Source organism: Eubalaena glacialis, chromosome 8 (assembly GCF_028564815.1).
Source record: "Eubalaena glacialis isolate mEubGla1 chromosome 8, mEubGla1.1.hap2.+ XY, whole genome shotgun sequence".
In the NCBI taxonomy this organism is placed as follows: domain Eukaryota; kingdom Metazoa; phylum Chordata; class Mammalia; order Artiodactyla; family Balaenidae; genus Eubalaena; species Eubalaena glacialis.
This window is the reverse complement of record NC_083723.1, coordinates 112,229,015-112,250,387: the sequence shown is the minus strand read 5'-3', so window position 1 is coordinate 112,250,387 and position 21,373 is coordinate 112,229,015. Positions and strand designations below refer to the sequence as shown.

The following is a 21,373-nucleotide window of genomic DNA, read 5'->3' as shown; positions in this document are numbered from 1 at the left end:
AAATTAGATGCCAAATAACATAATGGGATATTCTTTTGAAGAAACTGCTTATGGTAGTAAAACAAAACAGAAAAACCCAAAAAAACAAAATTTTAAAACTTATCTTTGACTTTAGATGTGAGACTGATGCCCAAAGCAATGAACTCACTCTTAGACCTAAACAAGCTATTTAGTGTCCACAGGCAACAACTTCCGCGCTTAGAAAGAAAAAACAACCATCTACCACATCGGACTGGTGTGAGGTATAGGAATAGTATATGTAAAGAAATGGCACAGGGCCTAAAATTTGGTAGACACGCGAGAAAGAATGGCTATGATTTCATTGTTTTTAATTGTCATTGGTATTGTCAAAAAAGAGTATCTCATCCAAAGTTCTGAAATTTTCCCTAACATGGAAACCTTCAGTCATGAAAAATATCCTGTCATGCTCACTTCAAAACAAACGCAAAACTGTGACTCCTCCTTGAATGACACCCATCAGCCAGAGACAACAGAAGTTAAACCTACATCATCCACGGCTCTCCCTGCCTTCAGTACTCCCAGCACACAGTATAAAGGGAGAAAATAAGTCTGTAATATTTAGGCTTACATGTGAAGACATAACTGCCCACACCACTGATAAAATCTGATAGCAAAGTAATTTTGACGATGAAGCAAGAAAACAGCAGGCAGATCTGGGAAACACTGTGGCCTTGGGGCTGCTCTTCATCTTCTCCCTAAAATGAAACCAAATGTCCTGATGCTCTCCAAAGAACACAATTAAGTAGAGTTTTCCTATCATTTCCTATTTTCATGCTGGTTATATGGTAGCAGGGCAGAGGGGGGCACAGAGTATTAGAAAATCTTTATCATGTTCAACAATATGAAATTGTATGAAATTTATGTTCTTCCCTTACCAATCAAATTATTCCATCCTTAGCTTCTATAAAGAGTAGGAAAAATTAGCCTTTAGGTAATTCTTTAGCTCCCCATTTCACTCCTTTTAAGAGCTCCTTAGTAGTTAATTAAATAATCAAGAAATAATAGGCTTGTCTTCCTATATTATTTCATCTTGTTTACTGGCTTGGCATAGTTGGTGAGGTAAGGGTAAGCTTCTTTGTTTTACTAAAGTGGAAGACATTTTCGTGACCAAGGGTGAGCAATAACATCAGGAGAAATCATCATCTTTCCTCTTCCTAGAGGAGGTAGTATATCAGCCTGTTACTGGGGATCATCACAGCGAACCAACATTTTGCAATAGTAACAGTGAAATGTATCCTCATTAACATTTATGACAATTCCCCCACTCTCCTTCACTAGAACTCCTCCACTAGAGCTGGGAGAGAGGAAGAGGAAGAGGGCCAGGTGCTTGGTCCAGCTAGATTAGTAATGAAAACCTAGACAGAACACCAGATAGGAGAGTACACAGAGGAGCTTTGGAACCATGAAGATATCTTCCCAAGAAGGTATCAGAGAGAAAGAGGAATTATGGACAGGGAAAATGAAACAAGGCATAGAAAAGAAATCAAGTGCTTATTTCTTAAATAGCCAGGACTGATTTAACTCTAAGGACATAAGGTATGCATGTGGGACTGTACCCCATCTAAACAAATAGGTATCAGTGTCACATGACATGGAAGAGAAGTATCTTTATCTATGAATGTTCTCCTGAATTGTTGCTCATCAAATATAACTGAAAAATCAGATAGTCTCTGGCCACAACTAAGCTCTCAGTCTCGATGGCCCACACAAGGTGGAAAACTCGTTTGATGATACTGGCAGCAACATGGGTTGAACATCTAATCTTCATTCCTCTCCAATGCCCTTTAGATGCCAATTCTTCAATCTGGTATTATTTAAAATGTGGTCCTGTGATTATCCACCTCAGTATCACATGAAGTGCTAAACATACAGATTCCTGTGTCTGAGCCCAAATCTGCTGACTCAAAATCTTTGCAAGAAGAATAGAGTATTTCAAGGACTCAACCTGTGAATAAACCTCTTTTAAAAGACTTCTTAGAAGACTTTTAAATAGTGATTCAAATAATTCAGAGTCTGGTAATTTAAAACACTATACCTGATGACTATGAATGTTGACTGCTGAAAATGTAGATCCAGTCCTGCCATGAGATCAACATTCAAGGGTGTATAGGGTCCTCAGCGTCAGAAAAAAGAAGTTGTGCTTTACTGAACCCAGTAAACACAGATAACATCAAAATACTGCCCTGCTACCACATGATTTGCTGTTTATTTTCACTGATCTTAAAAACACTGATCTTTAGTTTTGTTTTTGTTGCACATTAGCCATGGTCTGAAAATTTGACTTTAGTATTTGACCTATGGAGATGCCTATAATTTCCTTGATACAATAAAATGGAATGGGGAACTATGCATATTTTTAGGGTTACCTATTATCTACACAAAACATTGGGGAAAAACAAAGCTCCGTATTAATAAAGCTCTGTTTTTAACACATTTGAAATGTATATTGCTGTCATTTATACAAATATGGCCTCTGTCCTCATCTTAGATATCATCAGCATCCCTAACAAGTTCCAGTTCGTGCCCCATTACCAGCACCAGGTAAAAATCGTTCAACTTGCCTAGCAGTCTTACAGGTTAACCTTTTTGTAAATAGTTCATCTTAATATCCAAGAAAATGATTCTGCCAATCCCAGGGAGCTCTTTAAAGTGAAAAACCCTAGTTTTCACCTTCCAGGGAACTTGGCTGGGACTATTAAATGCCCCAAATGTCATTATTATTATACTGACTATACATATCAACGTAACAAACACATAATGAATACACAGACTGTGTCATGCAATGTACCTAACTGTGGGAAATTAAATGAGATTATAGGATGTTAAATATTTAGCAAAATATCTGCCACACCATAGCTTTTCTTACCGATTATTATTCGTTTGGGGGATGACTAGTGTAAGTGTGATATTTATCATTGCTTATTAGTATTATACTAATAATAAATTAGATGAAGAGAAGGAGGAAGAAGAAGAGGAGAAGAATAAAGAGAAAAAAGCGTATTGACCAATATTTATTTTGCATTTACTCTGGGACAGTCATTACGCTAAGCTGTTTATATGTATTATCTCCTTTTGTAGGGGGAATGGAGAAATGGCTAACATATAGGGCTTGGCATAAAGGCTTTGATCAGTTATGGAAGATCTCATGTGGGTTTGACTTTAGAATTTATCCTAGACAGCTGAGAAACAACAAAGAATTTTTAACAAGAGAATAACATGTTCAGATTTGCATTTTAGAAAGGTTATTCTGGCAGTGTGAGGCATAGATTGCACTAGGGAAAGACTGGAGGTGGGAGACCATAGAAACACAAGGCTCTGGTGGTAGTTCAAGTGAGAGATGCTAAAGATCTAAAAAAGATGTGTGGATGGAAAGGAGGGGATGAAATCCAGACAAGTCTCAGAGATAGGTTTGACTTGATGACACCATTAGATGGTGACAGTAGAACTGGAGTGAGGAAGAAAGAAGACATGTTTAGAGCATATCAACCTCACTTCTAATTTGTGAGTAATAATAATATGCAGATTGGTATTCACACAATAATACAGAGCAAAACTTCTAAGTTTCTCACATAACAAAACAACAAATTATACATACACATTATTATTATCATCATCATTATCACTATTATATATCTTATCCAGCAAGAACAAATGTGGAGAATGGATACATGTATATGTATGGCTGAGTTGCTTTGCTGTGCACCTGAAACTATCACAACATTGTTAATTGGCTATACTGCAATATAAAATAAAAAGTTAAAAAAAAAAACCCCAATGTTCCCATTCTAAAGATAGAACGCTTCCATTTTGAAATTTAAAGACTTAAACATAGAAAACATTCCATTAGCTTCTTCTTCCAGAAATATCTCAATGTCTCCCACAACAAAACTCTTTGTTTCCCATAGAAATATTTTCACAATAATGTTAAACACAGAAGGGTATAAATAGCCCCCATTTCCCATAATTTTCTAGAATTCTACACAGCAAACAGCACTTAATATGCACAGGCAATGAATGTTTCCTACTAATCTCTTTTCTTAAAAACATACTAATTCAGAGTCTTTCTTGCTTTTGTCTACCTCAAATTATCATTGAAATTGAAATTCAAAGTTTAAAAAAATGATATTCTTGCCCTCTCCACAGTAGTGTGCTTCCTGTTACCGAACACCAGAGGGCGCCATTCAGTGACTGCCTGGATTTGGGAGAGGGGGAAAAACAAAGAAGGAATGCCACTGCTAGTGAAAGAGACTGATTTTTTAGGGTGTACCCTTATCTACCATGAAACATTACCATGGTAACAGCACCAGTTAAGATGATTGTATATTTAGGTCACAGTATAAAAGAAGGAGCTTGAACATGTGTGCAGAAAAAGGGAAATGAAATAAAGTAAGACAAGAATATATCAAGTGTAGAAGGAGGCAAACCAGCCAGAACGTGCCTCACACTTTGCTAATTGCAGGCTCACAAAGTCACATCATGCCTTTCAAAGCAAAGGTGGATGATCAACTCTAACTAAAATCAGAAGTTGCCATTCAAACTCAGAACCTTAAGCACCAGCAATCTTAATACAAAGAAAGAGGAACTCATTTGGAGAGACAACTAGATGGAAAGTTGGGATGTGTGTATTCTGAGGCAGTCCTTGGTTAGCTGCATCACAATGGGAAAACCTCTTCATCCACTTCAACGCTTAACATGAGTTAAACCGGATAATATCAAAACTCTCTTTCATCCTTTAGCACCAGACAAAAGAAAATCTCAGTGTCGCTATAGGTGAAAATAGCATCAGCCAAAACATCAGGTGATTTCATTGCCCCTGTTTCCCTCTACCAGAGGCAGTCACTGATTAATCAGAACAAGCAGTTTGTGCCAACTAAGAATCTAGTTGGCGATGAATCTTTCTTGCTTAGGGTTTAGGGGACACAACAAGAATATGCAGAGTTGAACTAAAAGAATGGGGAGAACATTGTTGAACTCTGAATACCACAGTTGTGATTTCCCCAAACATAGCGGAAAATGTGCACTACAACTATTCATCAGCACAGTATGAGACAAAGACTGGAGTCCAACAGGCTTATGTTTGAATCCAGGGGCTGCGACTTACTAGCTGTGTGATCTCGGGCCATTACCTGACCCCTCTGAATGCTGGTTTCCTCATCTGTAAAATGGGGACAATAACATCTACTTCATAGGATTGTTGCAATGAGAAAATGAGAAAACTGATTCATCTATTCACTCATTCAACAAATATTTAATAAACTCCTAGGATGTGCCAGACACTATCTTAAACAGTGGGGATAAAGCCCTGACAGAATAGATGATATAACATATGTGAGGTGCTTAGGACACTTTCAGGGACTTAGAACACACTCTGAAAATGCATTTCCAAGGAAAACGACCGGCTTCCTTTGTCCCACACAAAACACACACTATCACCACCACTACTGCCATGTGACCAAGCTGAGCTTTGGGGTATGCAGTCAGTACACTTGCTCTGACACCTTCTAAGGAAAGCAGTCCCAACATCTGCTCAATGAACCAAAGGCAGACAAAATGGGGACAGGTGACAGGGAAGGAAAGCCAGGTGGTAACAGTCATGAGGAGGATATATTGACAGTGTTTGATATAGAGGAGTCCACTGAGGAAAACAACACAGGTCTGCATCATAAAATGCCAACCCAACTCAAATATAAGGTTAAATGAAGAAAACCAGGTCCCTCAAGGGAACTGTGTGACAAAATGTTTCTGTCAGTCTCTTGGAGACTGACATTACTCCTACTGAGTAAACTGAAGTAAGATTAAGATAAGAGTAAGAGTGAGGTTTGAGTGGTCATATTTAGACAATTACTCATGGGCATTCTCTCACAGGCATACCGCAAAAACTGACATCGGTGATGGAGGTTATTATAGTGGCTGTTAATGGCATGCCCACAGATTCTCGCCCTCCTTTTTTTCACCCGTTCCCTCTTCAATTCCTTTATTCTATTGCCCCCTCTTCTTCCTGTTTTGCACTTGCTTTAACTTTGTTCCCTGCGGTGGGTCAGAGAGCCATGTGTCTCCTGAGCAGCCTGCTGTCCTCCTCCACTGAAGTGGGTGCCATGCCTTCCCTGTGAGCCGGCAGGCTGTGGTCTGCTGTTTTCTTCAAAACTCTGACGCTGCCCTCCCTCTTCCTGTGCCCTGGGCCCTGGGGGCTGGCTACCCTGAAATCAGAATTGTAAAACTGCCACTGAATGTACATCCAAGTGCCTGATGTTGGGGGTTATCTGGGCAAAGAAGGGGATAGGATCATGTTTGGAGCAATGTGGTTTTTAAATGTGAAGATAGCAATCTCTGCCCCCTATGTTGACAGACCGGGGGACTCCTTCCAAAGGGACTTTTATCAATGTTTGACTGCTAGTCTTTTGTACATCCATCCCTGAGGTCAGCTGAGAGCTAAAAACACATTCTGTGGTTCTCTTGAACTTAAACTAGGATAGGGATATTCAAATCGACCTATTTTCTCACTCCATCCCCCCCACCCCCAGACACCCTCAGACACTTACATAAACAAACACACCTTTCTTTTGTAGGAAGACCAAGCATCTGTCAGGAAGCTCACCCTTAAGTTTTGGGTCCACGGACTTTACCCCACTCCCGCCCCATTTCATTCACAGAGTTTTAAAACAGTAAGCTGAGGTGGTTGGAATTTCCATGCCTTTGTAGGGTCAAGTTTTACTTTTCAGTTTTAATTGGCATAATTGTTTAGCCTAGTAAAGCATATAGAGTCAATAGAAGTTGCTTATCCTACTGCTACAACTGGACACATTACTAATAACAGTAATAACAATAAAAATTCACCTGGCATTAACTTATTACTTCTTGAATCCTTAGCTGCCAAATCCTGCAAAGCTGCAACATTGTTGGCACAAAATTCTTCCATCCATTTGCTAAGAGTCTCAAAAGTCCACTTTCTGAACTGCAGCCTAATACAGTTCTTACTGTGATCAACTGGTTTACTTCTATGATTATGACCTTGTTATTATCACCCCGAAGACCACACACACACACCCTTAATTGCAGTTTCTTAAGTGTGTCATCATCCTTATTATTTGCTTATCAAGGAAAATGTACTCTATATATCTCCTTGCTATACATATTGCCAAAAATGCATACATATATACAGACTGCCAACAAAATACAATGGGGGGCCTTTGGGGCACAAGGCCGGGTTGAATAGCTGGAGTTCATGAGCTGCCTCACTTTCAGAGCCCTCTCAAGACCGGTAAGCCCGAATGGCCTGGAGCGAAGTGAGGTGCTGGTCCACTCCAGGACCTGGCCATCTGAACTTCCCCAGAGAAAGGCTGCCTCCCAAGGGTGGGCTCTGCCCGAGGCAGGCGCTGAGGGTCTGGAGCGCTGCAGCATGGGGTCCCTTAATGCTCTGCGCAGCCGCAGCCGAGATCGAGCGCTGGGGGCCTTTTCCCTCAGTGTCTCCCCCCACCCCACCCTCAACCCAAATTCAAGTTTTTCCCAGGCCTTTCCGATTGCCCCACTGTTTCTCTCTGCAATCTGGGCTGGCTCCCCTCTCCTCTGGCCCAGCCCTCGGAAGAGCCAAGGCCACGGCCGTGATCGTGCTATGGAGGTGGCCATTGCTGCAGGCACTCGGGGCGGTCGAGCTGGGGGCTGCGTGACGGAGCGCGGGCGGGTGTGCCGTACAGCATGTAGATGCGTGTTTGTGTCGCTGGCTGCGTGTACTAGGGGACAGGCAAACTACACGAACCCACTGCCACCCAGCGCTAAGAAAAACAGCACGAAAAGCAAAACAAACCAAAAAAAGAAAAGATGAAAGGGAACTAGAAAGTCAATGCAGGGGATTCCGGAGCTTGAGGACCTGGAGGCGCCGTGCTCTGGATGGGCTCGCCGCGCCTGGGCTGGCCGACTTGGAGCCCTTGGTGGCCTCCGTCACAGACATGCCGTGGCCGTGAACTGACTAAGGACACGGTCGGGCAGCTCGGGTGAGATGTCAGCGGACAGCTCTGCTTGCCTTAAGCGTTTACCTCCATTTCTCTGCTCTCCTCCCGCCTCTCCGTCCCGAGCGACTCCCCAGAGATATTTCCATACAGGCAACATTGGTCTCAAGGCCTGGGTCTGGTGAGCTCAGCAGACGCTCCTTTGGACGATTTTGTGGCTCAAAGCAGCCTCGAAGACGGCGACGAGCAGGAGGGTAGAGAAAGTGATGGGGGCGCTGGAAGGAGGCTGAGGCAGTGGGTGTGTGCTGCTTTCCGAGTCAGTGATTTCGGGGAATCTTGAATCCTGACCTCTTAAGAGCTCTCCTAGGCATGCAGCCTCCTGCCCCGCGGGGGGCGCCCCAGGGGCGCGGGGCAGAGCGCACAGGTGGAATTTCTGCTCGATCTCCCCTGCTCGGGCTTGGACCGCACCTAGCAGGTTCCAAGAGCTACAAGTTATCTGCGATCACCCGGGTCCTCAGGTGTGGACTGCGAGGGACATTGTGGGTGCAGCTGTTCGTAATCTGTGACCCCGAACCCCGCCGGGGTGGCCCAGAGCCCATTGTGAGGTGGCTGTCGGCAAAGCCCAGGCACGGTCCGGGACCTCGCGGGCTCCCGGCTAAGACCCTGTCCTCAAGTCGAGGCAGACAGCCGACCTCGTGTGCGGGCCGAAATGGGATGGGGTTGCAGAGAGCTTCCTCCTCCTCTGTCTTGGGACCCTCTCCTCATTCTTATTCCCCTGCCCCCTGGCCATGCTCCTTGGACCGCAGGACCAAGCCTCTCTCCAGCGACTTGGCGCGGGCGCCCAAAGGGCAGTTCAGAAGGCGGAACCAGGGGACCATATGGAGCCAGAGGAGCTGGGCCTCCACCCCAAACGCCTGGGAGACGTGGCCAGACCCCAGGCTGGAAGGAACGTGAGGGGCAGGAGAGGGCGAAGCTCTCCCGTCTTTTCCTTGACAGCCTGTCGGGGAGGAGGAGGGAGTCGGGTGACAGTGGAGGGAATGGCGAGCTGGGAGAGGGAGCGATGCCCCGGCCGGCGCGGCCCCCAGTCTACCTTTGCCACCTTCCTCCGGACTCAGTGACCCGCGGAATCGCATCCTTGTCCCGCGCTCTGCCTCTCTTGCCCCTTCTTTCCAGACCCGCCATCGCTGCCCTCAGTTCTCCAAGCCCCAGAAACCAAAGTTTCCTTTCGAGGATCTGCACTTGTGGAGGAATTCTCCAATTCCCTAACACCTGACCCCTCCGCGCCCGCTCCTGGCAATTGGGAGGGACCCCGCGGTGCCAGCGTCCCTGGCGCTGGCAAGCAGAGAGCTGAGCAGTGCGCTGTCCTTACCTGCCGCCGGATTAGCTCCAGGTGCCTCCCCGGGCTGCAATATCCCTGGTGTGGGCTGGCAGGAGCGTGGAGGAGCCCTTCGCGGGTTCGGGGCTCACCGGCCGGGGAGCGAGCTGTGCTGCGCTCAGAGTCCGAGGCCAGGCGCCGGCTTGCTTTCTCCCTTGATCTTGCAAGCGAAAAGGAAAAGATTAGCTGGTGCCGCGACACTCGGAGGGGTGGGGCGGGGGAGGCGGGGAGAGAGCGGACCCGAAGGCTCGGGCCAGAGCTGCGAGGCTCGGGCGCGCGCTAGCAGAGTCGCGCACCCCACACCCGTCCCAGTCGCTTGACGAGTCTGAAACCCCTTTGCGGTGTAGACTGGAGTTAAAGTGACACTGCCCCCGCCCTCCACACCAAAACACCAAAGGAGAAGCAAAAAAGGAGTTTCAAACCTGGCTTTCACGAAGAAGCTGAGACTGGAGAGCAAGACCGAACAGAGACCTGGCTGGACTGGCGAGCTGGGCGGGATTCATTTCTTCACCGAAGTGCTTGGGGAAGTAAGGGAAGTAGTAATTAGTGTAGGGGCAACTAATTACTAATTAGTTCGGTTCCTCTGGCGATCTCCTAGTGGAATCTGCAGTTTCAAGGCTCTGGCCAACCCGCAGGCTGGCGCGTGTGTGCGTTCGTGTTTGTGTGTGCGTGTCCGCGTGTGTGTGTATGTGTGCACGCGCGCACTCGCTGGAGCGGGTCTCTGCGCCCGGGCACCTTTGGTGTAACAAGAGAACGTGCGTGTGTTCGTGAGTGTGTGTTCGATTAGCTGCAATGGGCGGACAATTTCTGGAGAGAACATTTACAATTTTCTTTCAATATGACAGGATTAGTTGCTCCTCCAATGAAATCTTCTCTGCTCTCTGATTTGGCGGTTCTTCCGAGCAAATATGACAGCCTTTTCTCCAGGCTCCTTTCTGCTCCTTTCCACGTCCATCCCCAGAGCCGAGCTCTCCATCTGCAATTTCTACATCAGAACGTTTACAGTTACTACCACCACCCAGTCCCATTCCTGCAAGTATGGTTGCTGCAAAGGTGACATGACATATCGGGAAGGACACGGTGTTGCTTTTTGATTGCTGAAGATGCTTAAGCCCAGTCTTTCCAGGTGGGAAAATATTAGAATAAATCCTCTGTGCTTTGTAAACATATAATCGTGCTGAACTGTTCACGGATTATTTATTTCTTTGGGACACTGGCAAATGTATAAGAGGAAGAGGTAAATTTTTTCTTTCTTATTTTATACAAGGGTCAATGCCCATGTTTCTTTGACTAATAGGCATTAGATTACAAAGTATTTATGGTGCTTTATGGAATTTGGGATCTCCATGAAAAAAATTAGGATACAAACTTTTTGTGTTAAATCAGTCTTATGAGAAATCCATTCTAAGAAGAATACTCATTATTTTTAGGTACTAGTCCCAACTGATAAAGATACAATGATATGATTCTAAAGTATAGTTGAGAACAAGACTTGCTTTTGTGAAAGTATGTGTATATAAAGATAACATCAGTGTACCATACGTTATAAGGCTACATTTTCTTTCACCCACCTTCGGCAATCAAATGAAAAAAGCTGAAATCTTAATTGATATATCCAATTAAGTTCAGTTCAAATCTTGATGCCAGGCCATTGCTAGCTGTCAAAGGGAATACAGAATAGCAAAAGTCCCTGTCCCTGTCCTTTATAAGCTCCCCATCTTATTGGCGGGGAAAGACAATCAGATGACAATCAAGATGAATAATTATGCAGCAATATAAATTCATTGATAAATGAAAATTATGTAGATGAAAGGGCCTGCCCTTTCTGTTAGCTCATAGCTGTCACCAAGCAGGATGTGGCACAAACTTTTTTGGCTTGATTGAAGTCATCCTGAAATAACGCATTATATCCTGTGGCTCTACCTTCAGCCTCCACACCCTCACATCCCACCACCACTGGGAGATTATAAGATACATGATAGAAAAGCAAGACAGCTCTGTCCAGTCTTGACCTCAGCCTCCCCCAGCATTTGGCTGTTTACATTAAATATCTGATTTTGTCATTTCTTCTCTCTTAGGTGATCTTTTGAAAATGAATTCACATTTTCCATTCTTTCTCCATTATTTCTGACTATTAAGCCTCCATAAACCCAGGGAGTTGCTTGGATCTTTAAAACAAAACAAAACAAAACCACATAGACATCCCAAAGCAGAAAAATAAAGGGGAAGGAATTCCTGGCCGGCAATAGAGAAGAAAACCCAGTGATCTGTTGCTATTTTGTTCTTTCATATCATTAATGCCTCTCATATCATAATATTCTTTCATATCATTAATAAAACAGGGCTACACATTCCAAAAAGAGCAATAAAGCAAAACGCCAATGAAATCTAATGAATATTTTCTCAAACTTGAATAAAACAGAGTCCATGAATAACTGAACTACCCTGTTCAACAAAAGTCATGATACTGTGGCCTTTTGGAGAGGAGCTGCAAAAGGAAACAGCATTTTTAGCAAGCAATCAGCAATAATGCCCATTTTCTTCTTCCAGGTTATCACTGAAAACACTTTTTTTAAACATATACTTGTATCTGTGCCACTCATTGTGTTTTTGGAAATATTTAACTGCTCTATGCCTCATATTTTTAATTTGTAAAAGGGATATAGTAATAGTAACATTCCTCTGGGGTTTTTATAAGGAATAATAGAATTCATTCATGTAAAGTTTTCAGAAGAAGGCCTGACATATAGCAAATTAGCTATAATTATAAGACTGTCAGTCAGGATTTGAAAACAGATTCTTGGGTCATGCCTCTGACCTACTGAATCAGAATATTTAGGAGTGAATCTTGCCAATGGAAACCATACTGCTCCTCAATTTCATGTAACAAGCATGTTAAACATAATCCATCAAAACACTGACCCAAAGAAATCCCATTTTTCCCCCTTCTAGTTTCTCCTTCTATACAAGAAAAGATCATGTGTATTCTGAGCATTTTATTTTTATTTCTTAAGACAGTTCACTTTCTGAGATAAAAGAGTACTCCCCCATCCCAGGAATATAGCTTTTACATTTATTAGCAACCCATGGTGTGGAACATTTTCAAAAGTGCTTTCTAAAGACTTTATAGAATGCATCTATGGGTTTCCTTTTATCTACATGCCTATTTTCCACCTCAAAGAACACTAATAAATTAGTAATTTCCACTTGTGAAGCCAAACTTCATTACCTGCAACCTCCGAAAGTTACTTTTAGGCATGTGCTAAAGAGCTCAGATGCTCGAAAGGGATGACTTTGAATCTTTGACAAAGTTCCTTTTTGAATAAGACTGTAAATAAGATCACCACCAACATGAGGAGAAGGTGAATGCCAAGTCTCATTTCTGGGAAGGTGGTGCATATTTTATTGTGCCATGTTGATTTCAATGTTGTAGCAATAATTAGACTTCAGTAATTAGATGCACAAATCAGCACTCTGTCATCATAAGCACATTAAGAGGGTGACGAGTTCAACTCAAGTGATTTCCCACCAGGTATGGCGGCCATAATATTTTCTTAATTTTCTGCTTTCAAAGAACCAAGAAAATGAATGTGCGAGCCTTGCTTATATGGGGAAAATGAGCCAAGAGCAAGGAGATTTTGTCTTGTCTTCATCTCCCACTCACACAAACTGTTCAAGATTTGAACTAGGAAAGCACAGCATTTGTCAGCAGGAGGTTTGGGAAAGGCGGGCTGATTTTTCTGATGTACGCCAAAGGAACCTATCTTTTCCTTGACCTCAGTTTGAAATATAACAATCCTGGGTTAAAAGTGAACCTCCACTAGATGACAATCACTGCTTAAAATGGGTGCTACAGTTGCCCTCACTGTTTTGAAATCTTAATAACAGTCCCATAATAGACACACTATTCTTCTTAGAGTTATTTATTTTCCCTGCAAACCTTTCTAGAGAGTAATTTTAAATGCTTCTATTCTTTAGCTAAAAAAGATTATCTCTTTCTCTCCTAGAAAATCCTAAGCTTTCTTTTTCAGTCCCTGCAATAGGAGTTTCCATATACAAATGAGACTGACTCTGAGTGACAATGCTTGGTGACAGTTTAACAAACAATGCTTTGCTATTTTTTTCCTTCTCCTTTTTTCTTGAAGCTTGGCATCACAGCTGTTTTAAACTCTTCCTCTCCAAGCAGTGGTGGTGTTATCCAAAGCCTGAAAACATTTACTGCTGCTGGGTCTAAAATATTTAAAATACAGAGCTCATTTTCGAACAGGGAATACAAAGAAGGGGGACAAAATGAAACACTCCCCTCCAAGATGTTAAGCAGATGCAATGGTGATAAATCAGTGTTAAGAATGCAGGAGAGAAAGGCCACACGGGACACGTGTTTCCTAGAAAAGCATTTAGTGTCTGGGCATTCCTCCTTCCAGGATGTAGTGCCCAGTTCCTCTTTAGAGGTGAACCTCTAACACAGGGAAAACAAACATTTCAACCACATTAACCTCAGGGTAGATTTTGACAAACAGCTTAAATTTCCCCTTTTCACAGCCTAAGTGAGATGCTGGAATCTCAGATGGAGATAAGATTCCAGAAAGTTCAAAGTGAAAGTCTTATCAGACTTCTAAGTGGGGCCCAAATTATTTGAATCAATGACTGTGCAGTAAAGAGTAGGCTAGGAAATCTCAAAATCTTTTCGATCTGTGGGGAAACTTAATTTCTTAGAATTTAGAGTCAACTACTCACATACTCATGGGAATTCACATAATTTCTCAGATCATATAGTTACCTGGTTCTTAAGCTAACTAAAATTGTCCTTCAAGGGACAGGTGGAAATTTTAAAACATTTCAAAGATATCCTGGGAGGCACCATCACGGAGGAGAGCGTCCTCACTAAATTTGATCTACTCTGTTTCTTAAGAGTGACTGAGATAACTGTGACGCACAAAGCAGCCTTTTGCCAAGCAAGACTCAACTGAATGTAGCTGATAATGTCACCCCATATAGACTTTTTCACTTTAAAGACACTCTTTCTCCTACTAGTGCTCCCAAAGAAGCATTCCCTGATTTACTGTGCCTAATAAGACAGATCCTGGACACTTTGCCCTTTCTTCCTCATTTACTCAGCAAGGTGACTGGGATTTGGGTTTAAGGGCCTCATTTACAAAATCTCATGAGCTGTATTCTATACAACCCTGCAAAAAGGAATGAGGCAAGGTCCCAGGCGAAGTCAACGTATGTGCTACATTTCTACAAGGCTTTTATTGACAAACGCTTTCTTAGAAAGGCAGTTCATTTTAAAAGGATGCCCAATAAACATGCACTGGTCATCACTGAACATTTTCAATAACAACCACTCAAAATTTACCCTTAAAGTCCACAGCTGACACAATGTGCTCTCCTTTTATTGATGCCAGGATATGGAGCAGACAGATTTCCCTGCTTGATTGTAATCCCATGGAAATGTTTCTTTCTTGAGCAAGTCTCATGTAAACAAGCTGCCATTGCATTGCTTCCTTCTGCAGCGTTGTGAATTGCACGAGACACTTCTGAGAGTAGAGTGTTTCTCAGAAGTCTATTATAAACTAAATGTGAAGTACGGAAATTGGCTCAACAAAATTAGTATATCATACAATATTCTCTTAGATACTAGGGCAACAAAAATAAATAACTAAGAAAGACTCCTGCCCTTCAGAAAGCTAACCTAGTTGGAAAGAACAACAGAAACAGAAATGTTGTTCTTAGGCACTTGTGATAAAACTTTTGATGCCATAATCCATGGGGGATTCAGGAAAGGGCCTGACACTTCTCTATCAGAGAGCTGATTCCATAGGTGGATTTTACATAAGGTACTCTACCTGGGATTTGGAAGCTATGACAAGTTAGATCTTGGGAGTGAGAGACTCTGGATGATGAAACAATACTTAAAATATTTAAAGCAATTAGCAGGAAGATACTGTTAAAACTGAAGACATATATTAGTGACCATATATTAATGAACAGAATATCCCACTCCAAAACATGCCTCTTTGGCATATTGATTATTTTGAGCTGGTTATTTTTGAGAAAAGGCAGACATAGGAGAAGTTCTGAAAACTGGGTAGCAGTTACCCTTTTGTAAGAGACCTTTTTACATTTGTAAGGGAAATCTCCATTTGTAAGGGTGTCTCCCTCTCTGTACTAAGAAGAGAAGGATGACTCTAAAGCTCTAGAAACAAGTTTTATCAAAGGTGAAGGTGAAAGCTTAAATCTATACAACAACCTTACCCTCATTTACTGTGCTTTTCCTGGTAACCTCCCACAACTGGCCTCTTCCGCCACCCCACCCAACACCTTCTTTTGCCTTTAGTTGGAGATGTTATTTAAGATGATGGCTTGGGCCATTTCAGAGAGTTACTCAGTTTTCCTAGGTCTCTCATGTATACTGGAGGTATACATGTTATTAAAATTTTGTTCGTTTTTTTCATATTAATATGAATCTCAGCTAAGAACCTAGAAGGGTAGAGGGAAAATTATTTTTCCTCCCCCACACCATCTACCAAAACTTGGGCACATGCTTTTGTAGTATCCAGGGTAGACAAATGTAACTAATATCTAATTTCCAGAGTTAGTTAATGGAGAAGACTAGAGTAGGACAGGAGCATCCCTACATACATTTTGTCCAGGGCACTATGCTCTAGGATGTACTTCCAATTTCACTGTAGCTTTTATTATACTAATTTTGTCTTGTTTTGTGTTTTGGAAGTAATAAGGTGACTGTGAAGTTACTTAGCAGAGAGTATCTCTGGCACATGGACATTTCTATAATTTGAGAAGAAAACTCTTGGGCACGGCCGTTACAGCTTATTCGAATTATATAATGGCATTGGGGATGAGAGTAATGTTACTAAGAACTGGAATGCAGTCCCTGTTTATGGAATGCACTTAATGCAGTGGAAACATTTTTGAGCCATAGTTTATACTTTCAGTTTGCAGAATTATACTAGGCTTATCCCTGGGAATGTTCTCTTCGGTTTCTATATGTCTTGCCCTAGAGCTGGTCCAGAGTGATGAGTGAGAGAATGAAAATGGGGCAAGAATGTAAATTTTCAAGGTGAAAGTGGGAATATGCCGCCCAGCATCTAAGAAGAGCAATGGTATATAGAAAGCCTTTTTATCATCATAAAGAAGTAGGGATTACCTGGACAATACTAGGAAAGTGAAGAAGATGAAAAATTGCTAAGTTATAAATAGTAGACTTGCTTTTAGAGCCAAAACATGGGAAAGATGGGATCCAAAATTCTTCACAGAGCAAAGCAAGGTTCAGGTTCAAACTTCACCACTTATTAGATGTGACCTTGGACAAAATGCTTAATCCCTTTACACCTGTAAAAGGAAAGTCAAAATGGAGCTGGTATCACTAAGAGAGCTCTCTAAAATGGACCCAGAAGGCCACTGAGGAAGTGTGACTTGTGTACATCTTAACCCGGATGGAACCTGACCTTTTGATCTCTTATTGTTTCAGCAGGCATCTAGAACATCTGCCAGAAACTCAAGATACTTATCGGACACTTACCCTAAAATAACTCGTGACAGTCTATCTACTCATCAAACCCTTACCCTAAAATAACTTGTGACAGCCTATTCTTTAAAGACAAATATTTCCTTTCCTGCATCAGAGTCAATCACAACTCTCTCCAGACAACTTATCAACCTAATGGCTTTTGTCTTTATAAGACCCTGACTCTTTCTCTTCCCTGATCTTACCCAAATCTGTTTCCTGAATTGCAGTTTTTAAGACCCCAAATAAAGCTCTTTGTCCTTTGTAGTCTTGATACTGATTATTGTTCGACACACCTCAGTTCCCTCACATGTAACTAATGTGTAGAATCTGCCCCAGAGTCGTCATGTTGATTAAATGAAATTGTATTTGAGAAAAGTATTTTGTAAGATGTGAATTATTATTGACGGTGGATATGTAACTAAATTGTGATGTGAATGACTGATTTCTTTTCTCCTTGCCCATTCCTACCTCCCCCAGGCAGGTGTTTCCTTCTTAATTAAAAATAATGTCTACTTAAGAGAATATTAGCCAATATGTGGCTGGGGGACAGGGAAAGTTTGGGGCAGGGTGTTATTCTTGTTCACTCAAGTTATATGAGGAAAGAATATATGTGTAACCTTACTAGAAAGATGAAGCAATCACTGGTGTCTCCTTTCCTTTACTTATTTAGTCTTATTAGCTCCTGGTATGGAATGTCAACTCAAGGTACCCCTTGTCCTTATATGGCTCTTAATGAAGAAATGAAATTTCCACTCCAAAACAAAGATGCCTGTCCTGCCCTGTGTCAAGCACAGAACTCCCCACAGTTGCTTTGCTCTGGCTTCCAAAACCATGAGTAGTCTTATCTGTTAGCTATAGAAACTAGTTTCTAATCCTCTAGACCATAAGTACATTCTGATAGTAAAAAGAAATAGACTAACTCCTTATGAATCTAAGCTTTCATACAAGGATTTCTTTTTCTGACCACCTAAATTCACAAATGTTCTCTCATTCCAAGCCTTTTTGCGCTTAAACATTTTCTCAGTTGCTACCCTGCTCTTATGTGTCCTACTGATTGGTTTGAGATTCACCAGATAATTTTAACCGCAACTCTCTACTTCCTATTGATTCTGTGTAAGTTTAGACTTGGACTCTTCCTTCTTAAATTTAAAAATAAAAAATCTGGTGTGAACCATGTTTCTCCTGTCTCTTTTAAACGTAACAACATTTCTTATAAGTCAGGGTGTGGTTACTGTACTTGGGCTGTAAGCATGGTAGACCCTTCCCCCAATCACCAAATCAGTTTTCTTTAAGTATATTCAATCTCAAAGTTATTTTGAAGTGGTTAATTGCTCAGAACTTGAACACCTAAAGGGAATATTTCTCAGGCTACAGTTATATGAATATGATGATAATTCTCATGGAGGAATTTAAAAACTTTTATTAAAATATGAGCTATCTTTGGCACTGGCTTATTACCTTTGGCCAGAATATTAATATGCTATTAACATAAACACATTATTTATATACCATTAAAAATAATCCCAACACATTAAACAGTTTTTTACTATGACTACTTAGTGACACTGACTTATTCTGCAATGTTAGAATTGGTAAAGTTTCTTACTTTCTCTCCAGAACTTCTGATTGTTATATTTATTTCTAATCTGGAGATATCCCTGGTGAAGTTAAGTTGTGAACTAAAAGAAAATAATTGAATTAACAGACTAATGAAGACAGAAAAATAGGAATAAGTTCTAAAACTGATTGCAGTAGAGGGAAAGAGATTAGGGTGGGGAGAGGGAATGTGAGAAGACATCTTGAAAAAGGCACTTACCAAGTGAAACTGAAACCAAGCCCCCCTAAAACCTAGTTCCCTTGCCAAATTTATGATTAATCTCTTTACCTACAACTTTACTTCCTTTCTTGTCCTGCCCCTGTTACCCTCAGGATTGAGGAGTATCAAAGAAAAGGGGTGATTGAAACTGAGTAGGACCCTGCAGGGCCTTCCCAGGTACAAAAACTCTTCGTGCCCCTCATTTCTTGTTTGTAGAAAAAAGGCTTTAGTCTCCTAGGCCTTCACTGAATTCCAAAGAGCAGACTCAAGCAGTTACTAATTAGGGAAGTGAGGGAACACAGAAACAAAGAAAAAGAGTCAAGCAAGAAAAGTAATGATAGCTTAAACAATAGGTCAGTAATAAAACAGAGTCCTAGTTCCTCCTCAAGGGACATACATAATAATCTAACACATATCTTTGACTTGTTCTGCAGAAAACAAGACCTCCACCCTGGTGGAGGAGGTGACCTCATGCTGACCAGCACAGTAGACCCCAGACTGGTTGGAACCGGAAGGTTGATAGTTAAGATTCCTGAAACATCACCTTGTCACCTCACCGCCAACCAATCAGAAGAAAGTCCATGAGCTGCAACCCTCACCCTGAATGTTGCCTTTAAAAACCCTTCCCTAAAAAAAAAAAAAAAAAAAAAAAAACCCTTCCCTGAAAGCCATCAGGGAGTTCAGGTCTTTTGAGCATGAGCTGCCCATTCTCCTTGCTTGGCAACCTGAAATAAACACTGTAATTTCCTTTATCACAACCCAGTGTCAGTAGATTGGCTTTGCTGTGTGGCAAGTGAGCAGCCCCAAGTTCAGTTTGGTAACAAAATTAGATGTCCTAGTGGAGCCATTACTCATAATCTAAAAAGACAACTAAGAACCAACTCCTGGTGTTTATCACAAAATACATCCATGGGAAGATGGAAGACTAAAACAAGCACTGTCAGGGAAAGGCAATGAGCCATTGCTGTTTTGTGCTCCTTTGCTAAACTGCTAGAAACTACAACATGGCTCTCATACTAAGCTGAAAGCTCTCAGCTCCTCAAATGTGTCTTATAAACCCATTCCATTGAACTGTTTAGGTAAATATGTAGCAGAAACAAAAATAGTCTTGAAAAAACTTCTGTTTCTGTTTGCTTTTTGCTTTCTCCCTTCTGGGGTGACAGTTCTCTCTGTAAACCGCTTTAGAAACCTGGTGGCATAGACAAAGAGAACTTACTCAAAACAGCCTGGAGGTGTGCTGACAGGGTGGAGGAGAGACTTGGAATGTATAGCAATCAAGTTGCTAAGGATAAGCGTCAGAATATAATATCCAAAACCAGCTTGCCATTGTATTTCTCAAAATGGATCCATGGTGAACCAGAAAAATTAATCTAAATGTTTTATTAAAGATATAAATAGCATCTTCTCTGCCAGTTTTACAAAGCACAGCAGCGCTAGGGAGACAGCATTTTTAAAGCATTTCTATGTGACTGTGTATAAACACGCAGAGCATTTACTTAGCTTTCAGTTAGCCCTGAAGAATAAAAGTGACTGTCTAGTACAGACAATACTTCATAATACAATTCCAAACAACATGAATTTGTAGATGAATGGTTCTTTTGGAGTTAAGTCTAGAGTCTGCCTTCACCTTCTCCTAAGTCTGCTCCCATCGTTGCCAATGTTTATATTTTTCCTTAATAGTGACCATCTTGATTCACTTAAAAATAACTTGTCAAGCAGTTATTTATGTGCACACTTCTGTGTCATGAGATCAGCAAATGGCAAGCTTCAGATTCTCGTAGAAAGAATGTACCTTGTACACAGTATTGTCTTATTGCAATGGCATGAATTAGGTGAATATGCACATGGTCACATCTGGAAACATCAATCAGCCTCTTGTAACTAGGTCCCTTTATGCAAATTGGAAAGCCTCTTGTATCATGCACATAGAGGACTGATCATTTGGTCAACATCAAAGGATTAACTCACTATATTGTTGAATTACCCCAGTACTGTAAATTTTTAATTTTAGTCTTCATAAATTTAAAAACAAATGTTAACTGCTTGATAGATTTGTTCTAGAATGTATTTCAATATAACCTGGCTTCCTAAATGCAATGCAAAAGTGATGGCTTAGTAGAAAGTGCCCTGCATCCTAATCCTAACTCTTTCTAGTTATATGGCCTTAGATAAATAATTTATCTCATCCATCATTCACTGTCTTTATCTGCAAAATGGCAGTGTGTTCACCCTAAGTGATTCCAGATTATTTTAAAAACAGTTTAATACCTCAAGATTTATCATATTATATTTTGAGAAACCAGCTATTATAATACTCCTTTGGCTAATTTTATGATGATTTTATAATCTTCAATGTTTTAATATGTACTAAGTTTTTAGGTAGAATAACGCCTCCCCTTCCGGAGATGTCCACATCCTAATCTCTGGAACTTCTGACTATGTTACTATAAATGGCAAAAAAAGGGATTTCAGATGGTGAATGGAATTAAAGCTGCTACTCAGCTGACCTTAAAGGGAGATTATCCTGCATCATTCTGCTGGGTCCAATACAACACAAGCATCCTTAAAAGTAGGTAACCAAGACAGAAGACTCAGTATCAGAGTAATGTGATGTGAAAAGAATTTGGCTGGCCATTACTAGCTTTGAACATGGAAAAAGCCATGAGCCAAGGGATGCAGGCAGT

General features: G+C 41.4%; 1 protein-coding gene across 1 annotated transcript in view; it reads right to left on the bottom strand.

The window, feature by feature from the left end:
- CHRM2 (cholinergic receptor muscarinic 2) overlaps positions 1 to 9,404 on the bottom strand; it is a 151,350-nt gene extending 141,946 nt beyond the window's left edge. Inside the window, exon 1 of the mRNA XM_061198077.1 lies at positions 9,334 to 9,404. The gene's annotated coding sequence lies outside the window, so the exon portion shown is untranslated. The remainder of the gene's footprint in view (positions 1 to 9,333) is intronic.
- Between the last annotated feature and the right edge of the window lie 11,969 nt (positions 9,405 to 21,373).